Source organism: Oncorhynchus mykiss, unplaced genomic scaffold, assembly GCF_013265735.2.
Source record: "Oncorhynchus mykiss isolate Arlee unplaced genomic scaffold, USDA_OmykA_1.1 un_scaffold_121, whole genome shotgun sequence".
In the NCBI taxonomy this organism is placed as follows: domain Eukaryota; kingdom Metazoa; phylum Chordata; class Actinopteri; order Salmoniformes; family Salmonidae; genus Oncorhynchus; species Oncorhynchus mykiss.
Genome location: NW_023493662.1, coordinates 522026 through 545297, shown reverse-complemented (window position 1 = coordinate 545297; position 23272 = coordinate 522026). Strand labels below are relative to the sequence as shown.

The following is a 23272-nucleotide window of genomic DNA, read 5'->3' as shown; positions in this document are numbered from 1 at the left end:
ACATTCACTCAGCCCCTCTATCCTGGGTTTTGTTTCAATTCTATTTTCGATGGTACTGCTGAGCTGGTTAAACTGTAGTAGGGTCCACATAGATACTAGTCATGCTGGTGTAGTCTATAGCTGAGCTGGTTAAACTGTAGTAGGGTCCACATAGATACTTGTCATGCTGGTGTAGTCTATAACTGAGCTGGTTAAACTGTAGTAGGGTCCACATAGATACTAGTCATGCTGGTGTAGTCTATAGCTGAGCTGGTTAAACTGTAGTAGGGTCCACATAGATACTAGTCATGCTGGTGTAGTCTATAGCTGAGCTGGTTAAACTGTAGTAGGGTCCACATAGATACTAGTCATGCTGGTGTAGTCTATAGCTGAGCTGGTTAAACTGTAGTAGGGTCCACATAGATACTAGTCATGCTGGTGTAGTCTATAGCTGAGCTGGTTAAACTGTAGTAGGGTCCACATAGATACTAGTCATGCTGGTGTAGTCTATAGCTGAGCTGGTTAAACTGTAGTAGGGTCCACATAGATACTAGTCATGCTGGTGTAGTCTATAGCTGAGCTGGTTAAACTGTAGTAGGGTCCACATAGATACTAGTCATGCTGGTGTAGTCTATAGCTGAGCTGGTTAAACTGTAGTAGGGTCCACATAGATACTAGTCATGCTGGTGTAGTCTATAGCTGAGCTGGTTAAACTGTAGTAGGGTCCACATAGATACTAGTCATGCTGGTGTAGTCTATAGCTGAGCTGGTTAAACTGTAGTAGGGTCCACATAGATACTAGTCATGCTGGTGTAGTCTATAGCTGAGCTGGTTAAACTGTAGTAGGGTCCACATAGATACTAGTCATGCTGGTGTAGTCTATAGCTGAGCTGGTTAAACTGTAAACTGATTTGTTATTAATTCAAATTCAATACAATGTTTTAATCTTGTACATTTCCATGAATCATGATGTCTGGTGTTGATGTATATTGGTTGTCATTCAGAACCATTGATATGTTTTCTCAGTTGGTTCTCTGTCTCTATGTAATTCTATCATTGATCAGCTTGTTGGCTCGGTCCTAATTGATGTGTTCTCTGTCACCTGGAGCTGCATGGAAAATGGTCCAGGAACTAAAGGACAATTCAGGACTAGTCAGCCCACTACAAGCTGGTATCACTTACTTTCTACTAAACTATATGGTCTGGTTTCCCAGACACAGATGAATCCTAGTCCTGGACTAAACAGTATGTTCAATGTAGATGTCCAGGAAACCGGCCCTAAATGTGTCATCTTTCATCCTCCCATACTGCTCAGTCCAGCAACATTAAACGTGTCCAGCAGGTGGTGCTGTTGACCAAACAATAAAACCAGCAGATATCTTGACTTGCCACTCAGTATATCAGTAATGTTCAGAATAGTACTTTAATATCATTGGAGATTGATGGTCTTTTTAATCCACTATCCAGAGTCAGGAACAGATGAAGTTAGGTCTGCTACTGTTCAGTGATTAAATATGATTTATGGTGATGGGAAATAATAAAAAACACTCAACTTCATCTAGTAATAGTTTTCCTTTGTTATTTATTCCAAGGTGTGTCTTTAACTTGTAAATGTATTGTGTGGAGGTGAGCTAGTGGTGTGGCTGATAGAATAGAATGAAAAGGGAGGAGGGGAGGAAGAGGGGAGGAGTGAAGGGCTGTTCAAGAAACCAGATGAGGAAGAGGAAGATGTTCAGGGGAATTACTGTCTCTGTTTCCAAATGGTTCCCTATTCCCTACGTAGTGCACTACGGTGCTTCTGACCAGGTCTAATGTAGTGTTCTACGTAGGGAATAGGGTGTAGATTTATTACAATATCATGCTTTAGTGTTTGGCACAACAATATATTAGATCTCCACCCCCCCACTTCCTGTCTGTCATCCCCCAGTTCTGTTAAGACTTCCTCTCATTGAACTGGGCCTCATTCTAAATGGTCACTTTGTATTGATAGTCCATACTGGGCTTTACTATGGTTCTACATACAGTACCTGTATTGATAGTCCATACTGGTCTTTACTATGGTTCTACATACAGTATCTGTATTGATAGTCCATACTGGTCTTTACTATGGTTCTACATACAGTACCTGTATTGATAGTCCATACTGGCCTTTACTATGGTTCTACATACAGTATCTGTATTGATAGTCCATACTGGTCTTTACTATGGTTCTACATACAGTACCTGTATTGATAGTCCATACTGGTCTTTACTATGGTTCTACATACAGTACCTGTATTGATAGTCCATACTGGTCTTTACTATGGTTCTACATACAGTACCTGTATTGGTAGTCCATACTGGTCTTTACTATGGTTCTACATACAGTATCTGTATTGATAGTCCATACTGGTCTTTACTATGGTTCTACATACAGTACCTGTATTGATAGTCCATACTGGTCTTTACTATGGTTCTACATACAGTACCTGTATTGATAGTCCATACTGGTCTTTACTATGGTTCTACATACAGTACCTGTATTGGTAGTCCATACTGGTCTTTACTATGGTTCTACATACAGTACCTGTATTGATAGTCCATACTGGTCTTTACTATGGTTCTACATACAGTATCTGTATTGATAGTCCATACTGGTCTTTACTATGGTTCTACATACAGTACCTGTATTGATAGTCCATACTGGTCTTTACTATAGTTCTACTTACAGTATCTGTACCTGGAGGGTTTCACCTCACATATTCCTTTATCTCCACAACTTTATCTGATTCTCTCCCACTTCCCTTCATGGATTTAAAGGAAATGACTGGTTTATGTAAACTCCCTCTACCCCATGTCAACACCAATCCAATGCTTTTACATTTGTGAGGAGTAGAGAAGGAATGTTCCACTTCAGGAGGAAGGAGAGATTATTGGGACTCCCCCATGGAGTGATGATAGAGGGATGTGAAAGAGGAGAGAGGTAATGGTTGTACTCCCCCATGGAGTGATGATAGAGGGATGTGAAAGAGGAGAGGTAATGGTTGTACTCCATGGAGTGATGATAGAGGGATGTGAAAGAGGAGAGAGGTAATGGTTGTACTCCATGGAGTGATGATAGAGGGATATGAAAGAGGAGAGAGGTAATGGTTGTACTCCCCCATGGAGTGATGATAGAGGGATATGAAAGAGGAGAGGTAACGGTTGTACTCCCCCATGGAGTGATGATAGAGGGATGTGAAAGAGGAGAGAGTAATGGTAATGGTAATGGTTGTACTTCCCCATGGAGTGATGATAGAGGGATGTGAAAGAGGAGAGAGGTAACGGTTGTACTCCCCCATGGAGTGATGATAGAGGGATGTGAAAGAGGAGAGAGGTAACGGTTGGACTCCCCCATGGAGTGATGATAGAGGGATATGAAAGAGGAGAGAGGTAACGGTTGTACTCCCCCATGGAGTGATGATAGAGGGATGTGAAAGAGGAGAGAGGTAATGGTTGTACTTCCCCATGGAGTGATGATAGAGGGATGTGAAAGAGGAGAGAGGTAACGGTTGTACTCCCCCATGGAGTGATGATAGAGGGATATGAAAGAGGAGAGAGGTAACGGTTGTACTCCCCCATGGAGTGATGATAGAGGGATGTGAAAGAGGAGAGAGGTAATGGTTGTACTCCCCCATGGAGTGATGATAGAGGGATGAGAAAGAGGAGAGAGGTCATGGTTGGACTGGACTTATTTATTCCCTCATTACTGACTTATCCTGTTTCAATAACATAATTACAAAACACAAACTAATTACATTCATGGAACTATTATTGTATTAAAGTAAATCTGTATTAAAATTCACCATAAAATATACAGTTCATTCCATAGCTTAACATGGGTAATGCTCCCTCCCTCCTATAAGAGTCATTGATGTGTTGGATGAGATGGGACCCTGCCTTCACCTGGGGATATTTGTTGGATCCGTCACAGCAGGGGACAGTAAAACCCTATGGACATTAAATGGACTGCAGTGTGTTCCAGTCTCCAGCAGGGGGCAGTAAAACCCTATGGATCTGAAAGGGACTGCAGTGTGATCCAGTCTCCAGCAGGGGGCAGTAAAACCCTATGGACATTAAATGGACTGCAGTGTGTTCCAGTCTCCAGCAGGGGGCAGTAAAACCCTGTGGATCTGAAAGGGACTGCAGTGTGATCCAGTCTCCAGCAGGGGGCAGTAAACCCCTATGGACATGAAAGGGACTGCAGTGTGGCTCCAGTCTCCAGCAGGGGACAGTAAAACCATATGGACCTGAAAGGGACTGCAGTGTGTTCCAGTCTCCAGCAGGGGGCAGTAAAACAATATGGACCTGAAAGGGACTGCAGTGTGCTCCAGTCTCCAGCAGGGGGCAGAAAAACCCTATGGACCTGAAAGGGAAAGTGTGTTCCAGTCTCGGGGCGGCAGGGTAGCAGTGTTGGACTAGTAACCGGAAGGTTGCGAGTGCAAACCCCCTGACAAGGTACAAATCTGTCGTTCTGCCCCTGAACAGGCAGTTAACCCACTGTTCCTAGGCCCTCATTGAAAATAAGAATTTGTTCTTAACTGACTTACCTGGTAAAATAAAGGTAAAAAAAAAAAACATGATTCAAAAACATATTAAATCAAAAATAAACTAATTTGAATAACCAATCAACTTGTCTCATAAAGCAATGGTTAAATAGAGTAGAAACTGGTGTTTCTCATTCATTTTATAATTAATTCCCACCTGTTTCTATAATTTCTAGTGAGATTGTTCTGGTCTCACCAGAAAGTCAGGATACAGGGCATTTGACACCATTAAATATTTCCTCTCCCTTTTCTTTCCCTGTCCTTCACAAACCATTTTAAAAACTTCCAAACATTTCCATCCTTCTTCAAACCCAATTTACAACTGAATTGAAAAGACCCCATCCGAAATAAATCCCACAGTATCAACACCACTAATGCATATTGGTAACCAGTAAATTGTGTGTGTGTGCTGGTGAACCGTAGGTCAAAAACACACCTGAACAAGGCCTCACTTATCTGGAAGTCTGTTTATGGCCTAATCCAGATACTTTTATCCTGCTCTCCCTGATACCACAGTCTCCGGGGACATTCCAACGAGAGATAATGAAACCCCCTTTTCTGGAAAAGAAATTGTACATTTCGTTAGCATTCACTATGTTACATATTAATCAGCAAGCCAAAAGTATGAATTATAAACCAAACATGATAATTGTAAATCCACTGTCTTTACTCTCATCATTAAATGTATTAATTATAAACCAAACATGATAATTGTAAATCCACTGTCTTTACTCTCATCATTAAATGTATGAATTATAAACCAAACATGATAATTGTAAATCCACTGTCCTTACTCTCATCATTAAATGTATTAATTATAAACCAAACATGATAATTGTAAATCCACTGTCTTTACTCTCATCACGTATGTTTTATTCAGTCCTATTCTCCATAACCACCACAATGTTCAGGAACTAACTGAAAACATGTCCACCTCATTTTAGGTTTAGTAACCCCTTTGCTAATTCCTCGTTACCCCTCCACCCCTTTCCTACATTCTAGAAATCTATTTCAGAATAAAACCACATCAAATGTAAATCTATATCAGAATAAAACCATATTAAATGTAAATCTATATCAGATTAAAACCATATCAAATGTAAATCTATATCAGATTAAAACCACATCAAATGTAAATCTATATCAGAGTAAAACCACATCAAATGTAAATCTATATCAGAGTAAAACCACATAAAATTTTAATCTATTTCAGATTAAAACCACGTCAAATGTAAATCTATATCAGAATAAAACCACATCAAATTTAAATCGATATCAGAATAAAACCACATCAAATTTAAATCGATATCAGAATAAAACCATATCAAATGTAAATCTATTTCAGAATAAAACCACATTCAACATCTCATGAGATCAAAAAAACCCAAGGCTTTCTGAGTTAACAAGGAGTGTTTGGCCATATAATTTAAATGTGTTCCCTTTAGAATCCCTTTCCCTGGCATTTCACCAGATTCTTCATTCTTCATCCCAAAATAAGTTTTCCTGTGATCCCTGGCCTCTACTAAAACGTTGGGTAAGAAGTGATATCATACAACATCCTTGACATAGAATCTGTAACCTCTATGAACCACTATCAATCGAACCGAGGAAATACACCGATATGTGACATTTCCTCTCCTGCTGCTCTCAAAATTATTTTTTGTTGCTTTTTTGAAAAAGATGCAAACTCATGTATAGCGCCATTTCCTTCAAATGCAGCAGGTTCCAGTCCCACTTTACACTCCCTTCTCCAATGACCAAATAGCCCCACCCCTAAAACAGGACTCTGTCTCCCTACGCTGTGATGTCTTTACACTCCCTTCTCCAATGACCAATAGCCCCACCCCTAAAACAGGACTCTGTCTCCCTACGCTGTGATGTCTATACACTCCATTCTCCAATGACCAAATAGCCCCACCCCTAAAACAGGACTCTGTCTCCCTACGCTGTGATATCTTTACTCTCCCTTCTCCAATGACCAAATAGCCCCACCCCTAAAACAGGACTCTGTCTCCCTACGCTGTGATGTCTTTACTCTCCCTTCTCCAATGACCAATAGCCCCACCCCTAAAACAGGACTCTGTCTCCCTACGCTGTGATGTCTTTACTCTCCCTTCTCCAATGACCAAATAGCCCACCCCTAAAACAGGACTCTGTCTCCCTACGCTGTGATGTCTTTACACTCCCTTCTCCAATGACCAAATAGCCCCACCCCTAAAACAGGACTCTGTCTCCCTACGCTGTGATGTCTTTACTCTCCCTTCTCCAATGACCAAATAGCCCCACCCCTAAAACAGGACTCTGTCTCCCTACACTGTGATGTTTTTACACTCCCCTTTCCAATGACCAATAGCCCCACCCCTAAAACAGGACTCTGTCTCCCTACGCTGTGGTGTTTTTACACTCCCTTCTCCAATGACCAAATAGCCCCACCCCTAAAACAGGACTCTGTCTCCCTACACTGTGATGTTTTTACACTCCCCTTTCCAATGACCAATAGCCCCACCCCTAAAACAGGACTCTGTCTCCCTACGCTGTGGCGTTTTTACACTCCCCTTTCCAATGACCAATAGCCCCACCCCTAAAACAGGACCCTGTCTCCCTACGCTGTGATATCTTTACACTCCCTTCTCCAATGACCAAATAGCCCCACCCCTAAAACAGGACTCTGTCTCCCTACGCTGTGGTGTTTTTACACTCTCACTACATTTCTGTGGTTTACCTTGGCCATTGAAACTATAGTTAGTGACTATAGTTAGTTATATTCCACTCTCAAAACATCTTGCTCTATTTTATCCACAACCCCCACAATTGTCATTTTGATCACAGGTTTCAAACCTGCCATCAAAGCCCATTTTCCTGCTGCGTTTTCCCCATTTCTAAACATTTCTATTAGTTCTTCCTTACATAGGGGACGCCTGGCGCCCAGAATTTATTCTGCTGTTTTACTCATTTTTGCAGCCTGTATTTGTGGTCTTCCTACCATCAGTCTCAGTTGCATTCCTTTTCCTGTGTTAGGTCTGCTAGTTACTAGTATTGTCTTTAATAATAGTCTACTGACAGTTATCAGTCTCTCTCTGCTCTTTCATTTATTAACTTCCTTATTTGTTCTAACGTTACTGATATTCTTGTTTCGGGGTTTATTTGTCTGTTTATTCCTTTAACTTCCTGAGATATTCCTATTTATTTTGCTCCCTAGTTTCGTTTTATTGTGCTCTTCACTTTATTAAAACCTCTCTGTTTCTCTTGTTGTTATATTTCTCCCTCCTGGTCCAGGGCCAAACCTTCCTAACAGTCCGTTAAGTCCTGGATGTCTTGACCCCACGCTGTTCCCTCCTATTGATATCCACCTTATTTTTCTTTCTCTGGTTATTGCACTATTGGTTATTGGTTATTACCCCTGTCTCTAGGTTTTTATAATTGTTCTCTCTTACTGAGTATCTGCTTACTTCATATGTTATTACTTGTATGTTTCTCTGTACTGTATATTCTTCTACCTTGCAGCACAGTATGTAATGTTTAATGGTCTTACTGGTCAATCGCTGATATCGTCATGACATTTATTACCATTTTATTTTGTAGTGTTCATGTATTTTTAATTTATCCTGTTCAAACTTCTAGTATTATATTAGTTCAATGGTTATTCATGTACCATTCACACTCCTTCAGTGTGGGACTGGTGCGTCCTCCCTACCAGGTCACAGTCAAGTGACGGTCCGGGAGAAGTAGTGTGGGACTGGGTGCGTCCTCCCTACCAGGTCACAGTCAAGTGACGGTCCGGGAGAAGTACTGTGGGACTGGGTGCATCCTCCCTACCAGGTCACAGTCAAGTGTCGGTCCGGGAGAAGTAGTGTGGGACTGGGTGTGTCCTCCCTGCCAGGTCACAGTCAAGTGACGGTCCGGGAGAAGTAGTGTGGGACTGGGTGTGTCCTCCCTGCCAGGTCACAGTCAAGTGACGGTCCGGGAGAAGTAGTGTGGGACTGGGTGTGTCCTCCCTACCAGGTCACAGTCAAGTGACGGTCCGGGAGAAGTGTGCAACCCCTTCAGCACCAACAGCAGAGAACTTTTACACTCACCTTTACACACCTCTTACGCTTTCCTAAACCACCTGCAAATTCAGCCTTTTTCTGATATACTTCCTCGTCACAGAAAAAAGCGGTATTAAACGGGGTTTTACCTGTCTGAGTAGTCCTTTACTGATTCACTTCCTCAACACAGCCAAGCAGTAACCACAGGATTTTACCTGTCTGAGTAGTAACCACAGGGTTTTACCTGTCTGAGTAGTAACCACAGGTTTTTTACCTGTCTGAGTAGTAACCACAGGGTTTTACCTGTCTGAGTAGTCCTTTACTGATTCACTTCCTCAACACAGCCAAGCAGTAACCACAGGGTTTTACCTGTCTGAGTAGTAACCACAGGGTTTTACCTGTCTGAGTAGTCCTTTACTGATTCACTTCCTCAACACAGCCAAGCGGTAACAACAGGATCTTTGCCTATCTCCCTCACCAACTTCAAACATCAGCTATCTGAGCAGCTAACCGATCGCTGCAGCTGTACATAGTCAATTGGTAAATAGCCCACCCATTTTCACCTACCTCATCCCCATACTGTTTTTATTTATTTATTTTTCTGCTCTTTTGCACACCAATATCTCTACCTGTACATGACCATCTGATCATTTATCACTCCAGTGTTAATCTGCAAAATTGTAATTATTCGCCTACCTCATGCCTTTTGCACACATTGTATATAGACTCCCCCCTTTGTTTTCTACTGTGTTATTGACTTGTTAATTGTTTACTCCATGTGTAACTCTGTGTTGTCTGCTCATACTGCTATGCTTTATCTTGGCCAGGTCGCAGTTGCAAATGAGAACTTGTTCTCAACTAGCCTACCTGGTTAAATAAAGGTGTTCTCAACTAGCCTACCTGGTTAAATAAAGGTGTTCTCAACTAGCCTACCTGGTTAAATAAAGGTGTTCTCAACTAGCCTACCTGGTTAAATAAAGGTGTTCTCAACTAGCCTACCTGGTTAAATAAAGGTGTTCTCAACTAGCCTACCTGGTTAAATAAAGGTGTTCTCAACTAGCCTACCTGGTTAAATAAAGGTGTTCTCAACTAGCCTACCTGGTTAAATAAAGGTGTTCTCAACTAGCCTACCTGGTTAAATAAAGGTGTTCTCAACTAGCCTACCTGGTTAAATAAAGGTGTTCTCAACTAGCCTACCTGGTTAAATAAAGGTGTTCTCAACTAGCCTACCTGGTTAAATAAAGGTGTTCTCAACTAGCCTACCTGGTTAAATAAAGGTGTTCTCAACTAGCCTACCTGGTTAAATAAAGGTGTTCTCAACTAGCCTACCTGGTTAAATAAAGGTGTTCTCAACTAGCCTACCTGGTTAAATAAAGGTGTTCTCAACTAGCCTACCTGGTTAAATAAAGGTGTTCTCAACTAGCCTACCTGGTTAAATAAAGGTGTTCTCAACTAGCCTACCTGGTTAAATAAAGGTGTTCTCAACTAGCCTACCTGGTTAAATAAAGGTGTTCTCAACTAGCTTACCTGGTTAAATAAAGGTGTTCTCAACTAGCCTACCTGGTTAAATAAAGGTGTTCTCAACTAGCCTACCTGGTTAAATAAAGGTGTTATCAACTAGCCTACCTGGTTAAATAAAGGTGTTATCAACTAGCCTACCTGGTTAAATAAAGGTGTTCTCAACTAGCCTACCTGGTTAAATAAAGGTGTTATCAACTAGCCTACCTGGTTAAATAAAGGTGAAATAAAAAAATAAAAATAAAAAAAAAATCTGAGCTGTCCCTAATCATCTTCACAATAGGCGGTCAACATAGGTCTTTTTGCCTGTCTGATCAGTCCCCTATCGATACATTTCCTAGACACTATAGGACAGTAACCATAGGTATTTTTGTCTGTCTGATCAGTCCCCTATCGATACATGTCCTAGACACTATAGGACAGTAACCACAGGTCTTTAATTTAATTATATTCCACCATGCAGATGGACAGTTGCCACTCCAAACTTGATGGAACAGAACAGTCAACAGGACAGATGAATGAGATGGAATAAATGCCCCAGATGAATTGAATGACTCACCTGACAGACTGATTCAATAAGATGAAAGAACTCAAACAGCTCTAATCAAACAAGTCTGAATAAACTGAATCAGACAACACAATCCTAACTCAAACAGACTGAACAAACAAGTCTGGCCAAACTGAATCAGACAACACAATCCTAACTCAAACAGACTGAACAAACAAGTCTGGCCAAACTGAATCAGACAACACAATCCTAACTCAAACAAGTCTGGCCAAACTGAATCAGATAACACAATCCTAACTCAAACAGACTGAACAAACAAGTCTGGCCAAACTGAATCAGACAACACAATCCTAACTCAAACAGACTGAACAGACAAGTCTGGCCAAACTGAATCAGACAACACAATCCTAACTCAAACAGACTGAACAAACAAGTCTGGCCAAACTGAATCAGACAACACAATCCTAACTCAAACAGACTGAACAAACAAGTCTGGCCAAACTGAATCAGACAACACAATCCTAACTCAAACAGACTGAACAAACAAGTCTGGCCAAACTGAATCAGACAACACAATCCTAACTCAAACAGACTGAACAGACAAGTCTGGCCAAACTGAATCAGACAACACAATCCTAACTCAAACAGACTGAACAAACAAGTCTGGCCAAACTGAATCAGACAACACAATCCTAACTCAAACAGACTGAACAAACAAGTCTGGCCAAACTGAATCAGACAACACAATCCTAACTCAAACAGACTGAACAAACAAGTCTGGCCAAACTGAATCAGACAACACAATCCTAACTCAAACAGACTGAACAAACTGAATCAGACAACACAATCCTAACTCAAACAGACTGAACAAACTGAATCAGACAACACAATCCTAACTCAAACAGACTGAACAGACTGAATCAGACAACACAATCCTAACTCAAACAGACTGAACAAACAAGTCTGGCCAAACTGAATCAGACAACACAATCCTAACTCAAACAGACTGAACAAACAAGTCTGGCCAAACTGAATCAGACAACACAATCCTAACTCAAACAGACTGAACAAACAAGTCTGGCCAAACTGAATCAGACAACACAATCCTAACTCAAACAGACTGAACAAACTGAATCAGACAACACAATCCTAACTCAAACAGACTGAACAAACTGAATCAGACAACACAATCCTAACTCAAACAGACTGAACAGACTGAATCAGACAACACAATCCTAACTCAAACAGACTGGCCAAACTGAATCAGACAACACAATCCTAACTCAAACAGACTGAACAGACTGGTCAGATGAACCACCTGAACAAGACAGGTGAATAACTCCACTCAACTGAACCATCCAGAACAGATGAAACACACAACTCCCAATCTGCAGCCACACTATTATTTATTTTATTCTGTTACAACCCTTAAAGCTTTTCATTTGTTCATGTTTATTCTTCCATTATTTTGCATTTATTGAATTCAAAAGCCCCCGATATTTTTAGTTCAATACATTTTGAGAAACCAACTTGGTGTTTTTATAAGTAAGAAGTAAGTAAGAACTGGGGCGGCAGGTAGTCTAGTGGTTAGAGCATTGGACTAATCATTTGAAAGGTTGCAACATCAAATCCCCGAGCTGATAAGGCAAAAATATGTCGTTCTGCCCCTGAACAAGGCAGTTAATCCACTGTTCCCCAGTAGGCCGTCAATGTAAATAAAAATGTGTTCTTAACTGACTTCCCTAGTTACATAAAAACAGTTTACCTCTCATCTAGGTGGTGACCTGTTTGCTCAATTCGTCCAGAAAGACCTCTCGGCAGTCACAGAGTTTTCCACCATTTGCTGGTCCCTTGTAGCCACTCCTGGCAAGTTTGCCATTTTTGTCGTGGAAATATTCGCTCAATTATATTTCTCAGATACCAGATCTTGTGAATTCAAATAGACTTTATTACAAAGTAACAAGCCGAGCTGGGCCATGGACCAACTGCCGGACTCAGTCTTAGTCCACTCCTTCTATACAGTTTCATGCTTATAGAAGTGTCATCGTCCCTCCACTTTATGCTAATAACCAGATCCCCTCGGCTTTACTCCACCATTGTTTCCAAATCTAAGTTCTTTACTCTAGGCGGGGTTCCCCTCCCCTCTAGTTCCTTTCATCAATTATATTGGTGCCGCACCTATACATTATTTCCAGGAAATAATAAGTACAGATCACTATAGTTCATTATAGAATTATACCAATAAGTACAGATAACTATAGTTCATGATAGAATTATACCAATAAGTACAGATCACTATAGTTCATTATAGAATTATACCAATAAGTACAGATCACTATAGTTCATTATAGAATTATACCAATAAGTACAGATAACTATAGTTCATGATAGAATTATACCATTAAGTAAACTCATTTCTAGAATTACACATAGTGTCTTTGCTTATTCCCTTTAGTGATATTCAGCCTTTTAACAAGAAACACGTTCTCTTAATTAACAGAAAACACCTACACTATCAATTGCTGAAAAGAAACCACTACTAAAGGACATCAATAAGAAGAAGAGACTTGCTTGGGTCAAGAAACACGAGCAATGGACATTAGACCGGTGGAAATCTGTCTTTTCGTCTGATGAGTCCAGATTTAAGACTTCTGGTTCCAACCGCCGTGTCTTTGTGAGAAGCAGAGTAGGTGAACAGATGATCTCTGCATATGTATTTTCCACCGTGAAGCATGGAGGAGGAGGTGTGATGGTGCTTTGCTGGTGACACTGTCAGTGATTTATTTAGAATTCAAGGCACACTTAACCAGCATGGCTACCATAGCAATCTGCAGCGATACGACATCCCATCTGGTTTGTGCTTAGTGGGACTATCATTTGTTTTTCAGCAGGACAACACCCCTCCAGGCTGTGTAAGGGCTATTTGACCAAGAAGGAGAGTGATGGGGGGCTGCACCAGATGACCTGGCCTCCACTTGATTTGTTGAACACGTTGTTGGTTACTACATGATTCCATGTGTGTTATTTCATAGTTTTGATGTCTTCACTATTATTCTACAATGTAGGAAATAGTACAAATTAAAAATAAACATTGAATGAGTTGGTGTGTCCAAACTTTTGACTGATACTGTATGTTAAGGGGATGGTTCACCCCAATAGAAAGGTTCAAAACTCTAAATACCATCTTATTAGATGGATCCATTTCCCCCCATTAGTTTGGGATTCAGACCTGCAGTCATCTTGATTTCAGACCACTTTGGAGAAGTGTTCCACAGGCAGTAAATCTAATGTAGAATAAATGGAACCTGGATCCATTTCATTCTATTAACATGGTTTATGTGTTATAGCAGTAATGGGGTTAAACTGATATTAAAATGGCAACTCCATAGGTGGTACCAGGTCAGGGGAGTTCATCTCTGCTCCCAGCATCCCTGGGACAGTACTGATCAACATAGCTGACCTGATGCAGAGGTGGACCAGTGATGTTTTCCTCTCAGTGGTGAGACTTGCCCTTCTGCTGGAGACTGGAGCACACTGCAGTCCCTTTCAGGTCCATAGGGTTTTACTGCCCCCTGCTGGAGACTGGAGCACACTGCAGTCCCTTTCAGGTCCATAGGGTTTTACTGCCCCCTGCTGGAGACTGGAGCACACTGCAGTCCCTTTCAGGTCCATAGGGTTTTACTGCCCCCTGCTGGAGACTGGAGCACACTGCAGTACCATTCAGGTCCATATGGTTTTACTGCCCCCTGCTGGAGACTGGAACACACTGCAGTACCTTTCAGGTCCATAGGGTTTTACTGCCCCCTGCTGGAGACTGGATCACACTGCAGTACCTTTCAGGTCCATAGGGTTTTACTGCCCCCTGCTGGAGACTGGAGCACACTGCAGTCACTGGCTTTCTTTGTGCAGTTAGATGATGAGGCCATCATCAATACAGGTACTGTATGTAGAACCATAGTAAAGACCAGTATGGACTATCAATACAGATACTGTATGTGTAACCATAGTAAAGACCAGTATGGACTATCAATACAGATACTGTATGTAGAACCATAGTAAAGACCAGTATGGACTATCAATACAGGTACTGTATGTAGAACCATAGTAAAGACCAGTATGTACTATTTGGAACAGAGACAGTAATTCCCCTGAACATCTTCCTCTTCCTCATCTGGTTTCTTGAACAGCCCTTCACTCCTCCCCTCTTCCTCCCATCCTCCCTTTTCATTCTATTCTATCAGCCACACCACTAGCTCACCTCCACACAATACATTTACAAGTTAAAGACACACCTTGGAATAAATAACAAAGGAAAACTATTACTAGATGAAGTTGAGTGTTTTTTATTATTTCCCATCACCATAAATCATATTTAATCACTGAACAGTAGCAGACCTAACTTCATCTGTTCCTGACTCTGGATAGTGGATTAAAAAGACCATCAATCTCCAATGATATTAAAGTACTATTCTGAACATTACTGATATACTGAGTGGCAAGTCAAGATATCTGCTGGTTTTATTGTTTGGTCAACAGCACCACCTGCTGGACAGGTTTAATGTTGCTGGACTGAGCAGTATGGGAGGATGAAAGATGACACATTTAGGGCCGGTTTCCTGGACATCTACATTGAACAAACTGTTTAGTCCAGGACTAGGATTCATCTGTGTCTGGGAAACCAGACCATATAGTTTAGTAGAAAGTAAGTGATACCAGCTTGTAGTGGGCTGACTAGTCCTGAATTGTCCTTTAGTTCCTGGACCATTTTCCATGCAGCTCCAGGTGACAGAGAACACATCAATTAGGACCGAGCCAACAAGCTGATCAATGATACTGAGGAGAATTACATAGAGACAGAGAACCAACTGAGAAAACATATCAATGGTTCTGAATGACAACCAATATACATCAACACCAGACATCATGATTCATGGAAATGTACAAGATTAAAACATTGTATTGAATTTTAATTAATAACAAATCAGTTTACAGTTTAACCAGCTCAGCTATAGACTACACCAGCATGACTAGTATCTATGTGGACCCTACTACAGTTTAACCAGCTCAGATATAGACTACACCAGCATGACTAGTATCTATGTGGACCCTACTACAGTTTAACCAGTTCAGCTATAGACTACACCAGCATGACTAGTATCTATGTGGACCCTACTATAGTTTAACCAGCTCAGATATAGACTACACCAGCATGACTAGTATCTATGTGGACCCTACTACAGTTTAACCAGCTCAGCTATAGACTACACCAGCATGACTAGTATCTATGTGGACCCTACTACAGTTTAACCAGCTCAGCTATAGACTACACCAGCATGACTAGTATCTATGTGGACCCTACTACAGTTTAACCAGCTCAGCTATAGACTACACCAGCATGACTAGTATCTATGTGGACCCTACTACAGTTTAACCAGCTCAGCTATAGACTACACCAGCATGACTAGTATCTATGTGGACCCTACTACAGTTTAACCAGCTCAGCTATAGACTACACCAGCATGACTAGTATCTATGTGGACCCTACTACAGTGTAACCAGCTCAGCTATAGACTACACCAGCATGACTAGTATCTATGTGGACCCTACTACAGTTTAACCAGCTCAGCTATAGACTACACCAGCATGACTAGTATCTATGTGGACCCTACTACAGTTTAACCAGCTCAGCTATAGACTACACCAGCATGACTAGTATCTATGTGGACCCTACTACAGTTTAACCAGCTCAGCTATAGACTACACCAGCATGACTAGTATCTATGTGGACCCTACTACAGTTTAACCAGCTCAGCTATAGACTACACCAGCATGACTAGTATCTATGTGGACCCTACTACAGTTTAACCAGCTCAGCTATAGACTACACCAGCATGACTAGTATCTATGTGGACCCTACTACAGTTTAACCAGCTCAGCTATAGACTACACCAGCATGACTAGTATCTATGTGGACCCTACTACAGTTTAACCAGCTCAGCTATAGACTACACCAGCATGACTAGTGTCTATGTGGACCCTACTACAGTTTAACCAGCTCAGCTATAGACTACACCAGCATGACTAGTATCTATGTGGACCCTACTACAGTTTAACCAGCTCAGCTATAGACTACACCAGCATGACTAGTATCTATGTGGACCCTACTACAGTTTAACCAGCTCAGCTATAGACTACATCAGCATGACTAGTATCTATGTGGACCCTACTACAGTTTAACCAGCTCAGCTATAGACTACACCAGCATGACTAGTATCTATGTGGATCCTACTACAGTTTAACCAGCTCAGCTATAGACTACACCAGCATGACTAGTGTCTATGTGGACCCTACTACAGTTTAACCAGCTCAGCTATAGACTACACCAGCATGACTAGTATCTATGTGGACCCTACTACAGTTTAACCAGCTCAGCTATAGACTACACCAGCATGACTAGTATCTATGTGGACCCTACTACAGTTTAACCAGCTCAGCTATAGACTACACCAGCATGACTAGTATCTATGTGGACCCTACTACAGTTTAACCAGCTCAGCTATAGCAGTACCATAGAAAATAGAATTGAAACAAAACCCAGGATAGAGGGGCTGAGTGAACGTGGTCTGGACTCTGTGGAGGAGGGTCATTGTGTCAGAGACACTGTAGAAGGACAGAGTACCTGCCTTGTGATCCAGGTACACTCCTACTCTGGAGGACTGAGGACCTGATACTTTAGTCACAACATTATTGTGTCTGAAACAATAATCACCTCTATAGTACTCTAAACTCCAGGACTTGTTATTGTTTCCAAATCCACCATCATTACCTCTCTCTGTTCTGCTGATGTCTTTATATGAGACTGCTGTATCAACAACACCAGTCCCCTCCACCTCCCAGTAACAGCGTCCAGACAGACCCTCTCTACACAGAACCTGACACAAGTTGGTGAATCTGTCTGGATGGTCAGGATATGGTTGGACCTGGCCTGTATAGGTCACCTTTCTGTTCCCTTCAGACAGAGAGAGGTGTGTGCCTGCTGTGTTTGGGTCCAGTGTGAGCTGACAGGAATCTGGGAGAAGAGCAGAGACCAATGAGGGGAGTCAGAACAATAAGTTAAGTCAGATACTGTATCTACCCTGTCTTTGATTAGAGCACAGCAGAGATCAAATCAGAGAAATATGAGGAGTCAGATAGATACCCAGTCTTTGATTAGATCTACTATTGCTATATATTTCTAGAGGGATTGTTAGGAGTGTCAGTAAAAAGAGACTGTTAGTTACTTCACAATAAAGAGACTCACATTGTAACAACTGTTCTCTGGTCTTGGGCTCTGGAGGCAGTACAACATCCACTATATTCACTACAGACACACAAACACATTGACAGAGAGAGGGAATGTTATCATCAGACCATATTCCACATGTATATGACTAGTAGGGAACTTTCAATGGTCTAAAGTTGATGTTCTTATTGTTTTCAACACACCTGTAGTGGAGATCTTGGTCCATTCTCCTTTAAGGAAGTCTTCTAGTTTCTCTCTCAGTTCAGACACAGTCTTACTCACATCTCCAAAGTACTGAAGAGGAGGGACAACGATGCTGGGTAAGTCTGAAGATACACTGATACTGGAGAGAGACTGATACCTCTGGAGAGAGAGAGAGAGAGAGAGAGAGACTGATACCTCTGGAGAGAGAGAGAGAGAGAGAGAGAGACTGATAACTCTGGAGAGAGAGAGAGAGAGAGAGAGAGACTGATACCTCTGGAGAGAGAGAGAGAGAGACTGATACCTCTGGAGAGAGAGAGAGAGAGAGAGACTGATAACTCTGGAGAGAGAGAGAGAGAGAGAGAGAGACTGATACCTCTGGAGAGAGAGAGAGAGAGACTGATACCTCTGGAGAGAGAGAGAGAGAGACTGATACCTCTGGAGAGAGAGAGAGAGAGAGAGAGAGAGAGACTGATAACTCTGGAGAGAGAGAGAGAGAGACTGATACCTCTGGAGAGAGAGAGAGAGAGACTGATACCTCTGGAGAGAGAGAGAGAGAGAGAGAGAGACTGATAACTCTGGAGAGAGAGAGAGGGACGGACAGAGAGAGAGAAGGACAGGCAGAGAGAAAGAGGGACGGACAGAGAGAGAGAGGGACGGACAGAGAGAGAGAGAGGGACGGACAGAGAGAGAGAGAGAGAGGGACGGACAGAGAGAGAGAGAGGGACGGACAGAGAGAGAGAGACGGACAGAGAGAGAGCGAGAGAGGGACGGACAAAGAGAGAGAGAGAGGGACGGACAGAAGGAGAGAGAGACGGACGGACAGAGAGAGAGGGACGGACAGAGAGAGAGAGGGACGGACAGAGAGAGAGAGAGGGACGGACAGAGAGAGAGCGAGAGAGGGACGGACAAAGAGAGAGAGAGAGGGACGGACAGAAGGAGAGAGAGACGGACGGACAGAGAGAGAGGGACGGACAGAGAGAGAGAGGGACGGACAGAGAGAGAGAGAGGGACGGACAGAGAGAGAGAGGGACAGAGAGAGAGAGGGGCGGACAGAGAGAGAGAGAGGCGGACAGAGAGAGAGGCGGACAGAGAGAGAAGGACGGACAGAGAGAGAGAGGGACGGACAGAGAGAGAGAGGGGCGGACAGAGAGAGAGAGGGGCGAACAGAGAGAGAGAGGGACGGACAGAGAGAGAGAGGGACGGACAGAGAGAGAGAGGGACGGACAGAGAGAGAGAGAGGGACGGACAGAGAGAGAGAGAGGGACGGACAGAGAGAGAGAGAGGGACGGACAGAGAGAGAGAGAGGGACGGACAGAGAGAGAGAGGGACAGACAGAGAGAGAGAGGGGCGGACAGAGAGAGAGAGGGGCGGACAGAGAGAGAGAGGGACAGAAAGAGAGAGGGACGGACAGAGAGAGAGGGATGGACAGAGAGAGAGAGGGACGGACAGAGAGAGAGGGGCGGACAGAGAGAGAGGGGCGGACAGAGAGAGAGGGGCGGACAGAGAGAGAGGGGCGGACAGAGAGAGAGAGGGGCGGACAGAGAGAGAGAGGGGCGGACAGAGAGAGAGAGGGACGGACAGAGAGAGAGGGACGGACAGAGAGAGAGGGACGGACAGAGAGAGAGAGAGAGGGACAGAGAGAGAGAGGGACGGACAGAGAGAGAGGGGCGGACAGAAAGAGAGAGGGACGGACAGAGAGAGAGGGGCGGACAGAGAGAGAGAGGGACGGATAGAGAGAGAGAGGGACGGACAGAGAGAGAGGGGCGGACAGAGAGAGAGAGGGACGGATAGAGAGAGAGAGGGACGGACAGAGAGAGAGGGGCGGACAGAGAGAGAGAGGGGACGGACAGAGAGAGGGAGAGGGACGGACAGAGAGAGAGAGAGGGACGGACAGAGAGAGAGAGAAGGGCGGACAGAGAGATAGAGAGGGGCGGACAGAGAGAGAGAGGGGCGGACAGAGAGAGAGAGGGACGGACAGAGAGAGAGGGACGGACAGAGAGAGAAAGGGAAGGACAGAGAGAGAGGGGCGGACAGAAAGAGAGAGGGACGGACAGAGAGAGAGAGAGAGGGACAGACAGAGAGAGAGAGAGGGACAGACAGAGAGAGAGAGGGACGGATAGAGAGAGAGAGGGGCGGACAGAGAGAGAGGGGCGGACAGAGAGAGAGGGGCGGACAGAGAGAGACAGGGACGGATAGAGAGAGAGAGGGGCGGACAGAGAGAGAGGGGCGGACAGAGAGAGAGGGGCGGACAGAGAGAGAGGGGCGGACAGAGAGAGAGAGGGACGGACAGAGAGAGAGGGGCGGGTAGAGAGAGAGAGGGACGGACAGAGAGAGAGGGACGGATAGAGAGAGAGAGGGACGGACAGAGAGAGAGAGAGGGGGACGGACAGAGAGAGAGAGAGGGGGACGGACAGAGAGAGAGGGACGGATAGAGAGAGAGGGACGGACAGAGAGAGAGAGGGACGGACAGAGAGAGAGGGACGGATAGAGAGAGAGAGGGACGGACAGAGAGAGAGAGGGACGGACAGAGAGAGAGAGGGACGGACAGAGAGAGAGGGACGGACAGAGAGAGAGAGGAACGGACAGAGAGAGAGGGGCGGGTAGAGAGAGAGAGGGACGGACAGAGAGAGAGGGACGGATAGAGAGAGAGAGGGACGGACAGAGAGAGAGAGAGGGGGACGGACAGAGAGAGAGAGAGGGGGACGGACAGAGAGAGAGGGACGGACAGAGAGAGAGAGGGACGGACAGAGAGAGAGGGACGGATAGAGAGAGAGAGGGACGGACAGAGAGAGAGAGGGACGGACAGAGAGAGAGAGGGACGGACAGAGAGAGAGGGACGGACAGAGAGAGAGGGGCGGACAGAGAGAGAGAGGGACAGAAAGAGAGAGGGGCGGACAGAGAGAGAGAGGGAAGGACAGAGAGAGGGACGGATAGATAGAGGGACGGACAGAGAGAGGGAGAGAGAGAGGGGGACGGACAGAGAGAGAGAGGGAGAGAGGGACAGAGAGAGAGGGAGGGACGGACAGAGAGAGAGACAGGGACGGACAGAGAGAGAGAGAGCGAGAGAGAGGGACAGACAGAGAGAGAGAGGGGAGGACAGAGAGAGAGGGACGGACAGAGAGAGAGGGACGGACAGAGAGAGAGGGACGGACAGAGAGAGAGAGGGACGGACAGAGAGAGAGGGACGGACAGAGAGAGAGAGGGACGGACAGAGAGAGAGAGGGACGGACAGAGAGAGAGAGGGACAGAGGGAGAGAGGGGCGGACAGAGAGAGACGGACAGAGAGAGAGGCGCGGACAGAAAGAGAGAGAGGCGCGGACAGAAAGAGAGAGAAGGACGGACAGAGAGAGAGAAGGACGGACAGAGAGAGAGAGAGGGACGGACAGAGAGAGAGAGGGGCGGACAGAGAGAGAGAGAGGGGCGAACAGAGAGAGAGAGGGACGGACAGAGAGAGAGAGGGACGGACAGAGAGAGAGAGAGGGACGGACAGAGAGAGAGAGAGGGATGGACAGAGAGAGAGAGAGGGACGGACAGAGAGAGAGAGAGGGACGGACAGAGAGAGAGAGAGGGACGGACAGAGAGAGAGAGGGACAGACAGAGAGAGAGAGGGGCGGACAGAGAGAGAGAGAGGGGGACGGACAGAGAGAGGGGGACGGATAGAGAGAGAGAGGGACGGACAGAGAGAGAGAGGGACGGACAGAGAGAGAGGGACGGATAGAGAGAGAGAGGGACGGACAGAGAGAGAGAGGGACGGACAGAGAGAGACGGACGGATAGAGAGAGAGAGGGACGGACAGAGAGAGAGGGGCGGACAGAGAGAGAGAGGGACAGAAAGAGAGAGGGGCGGACAGAGAGAGAGAGAGGGACGGACAGAGAGAGGGACGGATAGATAGAGGGACGGACAGAGAGAGGGAGAGAGAGAGGGGGACGGACAGAGAGAGGGAGAGAGAGAGGGGGACGGACAGAGAGAGAGAGGGAGAGAGGGGGACGGACAGAGAGAGGGAGAGAGAGAGGGGGACGGACAGAGAGAGGGAGAGAGAGAGGGGGACGGACAGAGAGAGAGAGAGGGGAGGACAGAGAGAGAGGGACGGACAGAGAGAGAGGGACGGACAGAGAGAGAGAGGGACGGACAGAGAGAGAGAGAGCGAGAGAGAGGGACAGACAGAGAGAGAGAGAGGGGAGGACAGAGAGAGAGGGACGGACAGAGAGAGAGGGACGGACAGAGAGAGAGAGGGACGGACAGAGAGAGAGAGGGACGGACAGAGAGAGAGAGGGACGGACAGAGAGAGAGAGGGACGGACAGAGAGAGAGAGGGTCAGACAGAGAGAGAGAGGGTCAGACAGAGAGAGAGAGGGACGGACAGAGAGAGAGAGGGACGGACAGAGAGAGAGAGAGGGACGGACAGAGAGAGAGAGGGTCAGACAGAGAGAGAGAGGGTCAGACAGAGAGAGAGAGGGACGGACAGAGAGAGAGAGGGACGGACAGAGAGGGAGAGGGACGGACAGAGAGAGAGAGGGACGGACAGAGAGAGAGAGGGACGGACAGAGAGAGAGGGACGGACAGAGAGAGAGAGGGACGGACAGAGAGAGAGAGGGTCAGACAGAGAGAGAGGGACGGACAGAGAGAGAGAGGGACGGACAGAGAGAGAGAGGGACGGACAGAGAGAGAGAGGGACGGACAGAGAGAGAGAGGGACGGACAGAGAGAGAGAGGGTCAGACAGAGAGAGAGAGGGTCAGACAGAGAGAGAGAGGGACGGACAGAGAGAGAGAGGGACGGACAGAGAGAGAGAGGGACGGACAGAGAGAGAGAGGGTCAGACAGAGAGAGAGAGGGTCAGACAGAGAGAGAGAGAGGGACGGACAGAGAGAGAGAGAGGGACGGACAGAGAGAGAGAGGGACAGACAGAGAGAGAGAGGGGCGGACAGAGAGAGAGAGAGGGGGACGGACAGAGAGAGAGGGACGGATAGAGAGAGAGAGGGTTGGACAGAGAGAGAAAGGGACGGACAGAGAGAGAGAGGGACGGACAGAGAGAGAGAGGGACGGACAGAGAGGGAGAGGGACGGACAGAGAGAGAGAGGGACGGACAGAGAGAGAGAGGGACGGACAGAGAGGGAGAGGGACGGACAGAGAGAGAGAGGGACGGACAGAGAGAGAGAGGGACGGACAGAGAGAGAGAGAGGGACGGACAG

The 23272-nt window shown here is 45.2% G+C and overlaps 2 protein-coding genes and 1 long non-coding RNA gene across 3 annotated transcripts in view; 1 reads left to right on the top strand and 2 right to left on the bottom strand.

Moving 5' to 3' along the window:
• The window catches only part of LOC110516932 (E3 ubiquitin/ISG15 ligase TRIM25-like), a 538607-nt gene that overhangs the window by 38525 nt on the left and 476810 nt on the right, over positions 1–23272 (top strand). The window lies entirely within an intron of this gene.
• LOC118947079 (E3 ubiquitin/ISG15 ligase TRIM25-like) overlaps positions 1–23272 on the bottom strand; it is a 56613-nt gene that overhangs the window by 28117 nt on the left and 5224 nt on the right. The window lies entirely within an intron of this gene.
• LOC118947097 lies at positions 15099–17590 on the bottom strand. The gene is made up of 2 exons (XR_005041754.1): positions 17425–17590; positions 15099–15431 (listed from the first exon to the last, which is right to left on the bottom strand). It is a non-coding gene; the product is annotated as an uncharacterized LOC118947097 (long non-coding RNA).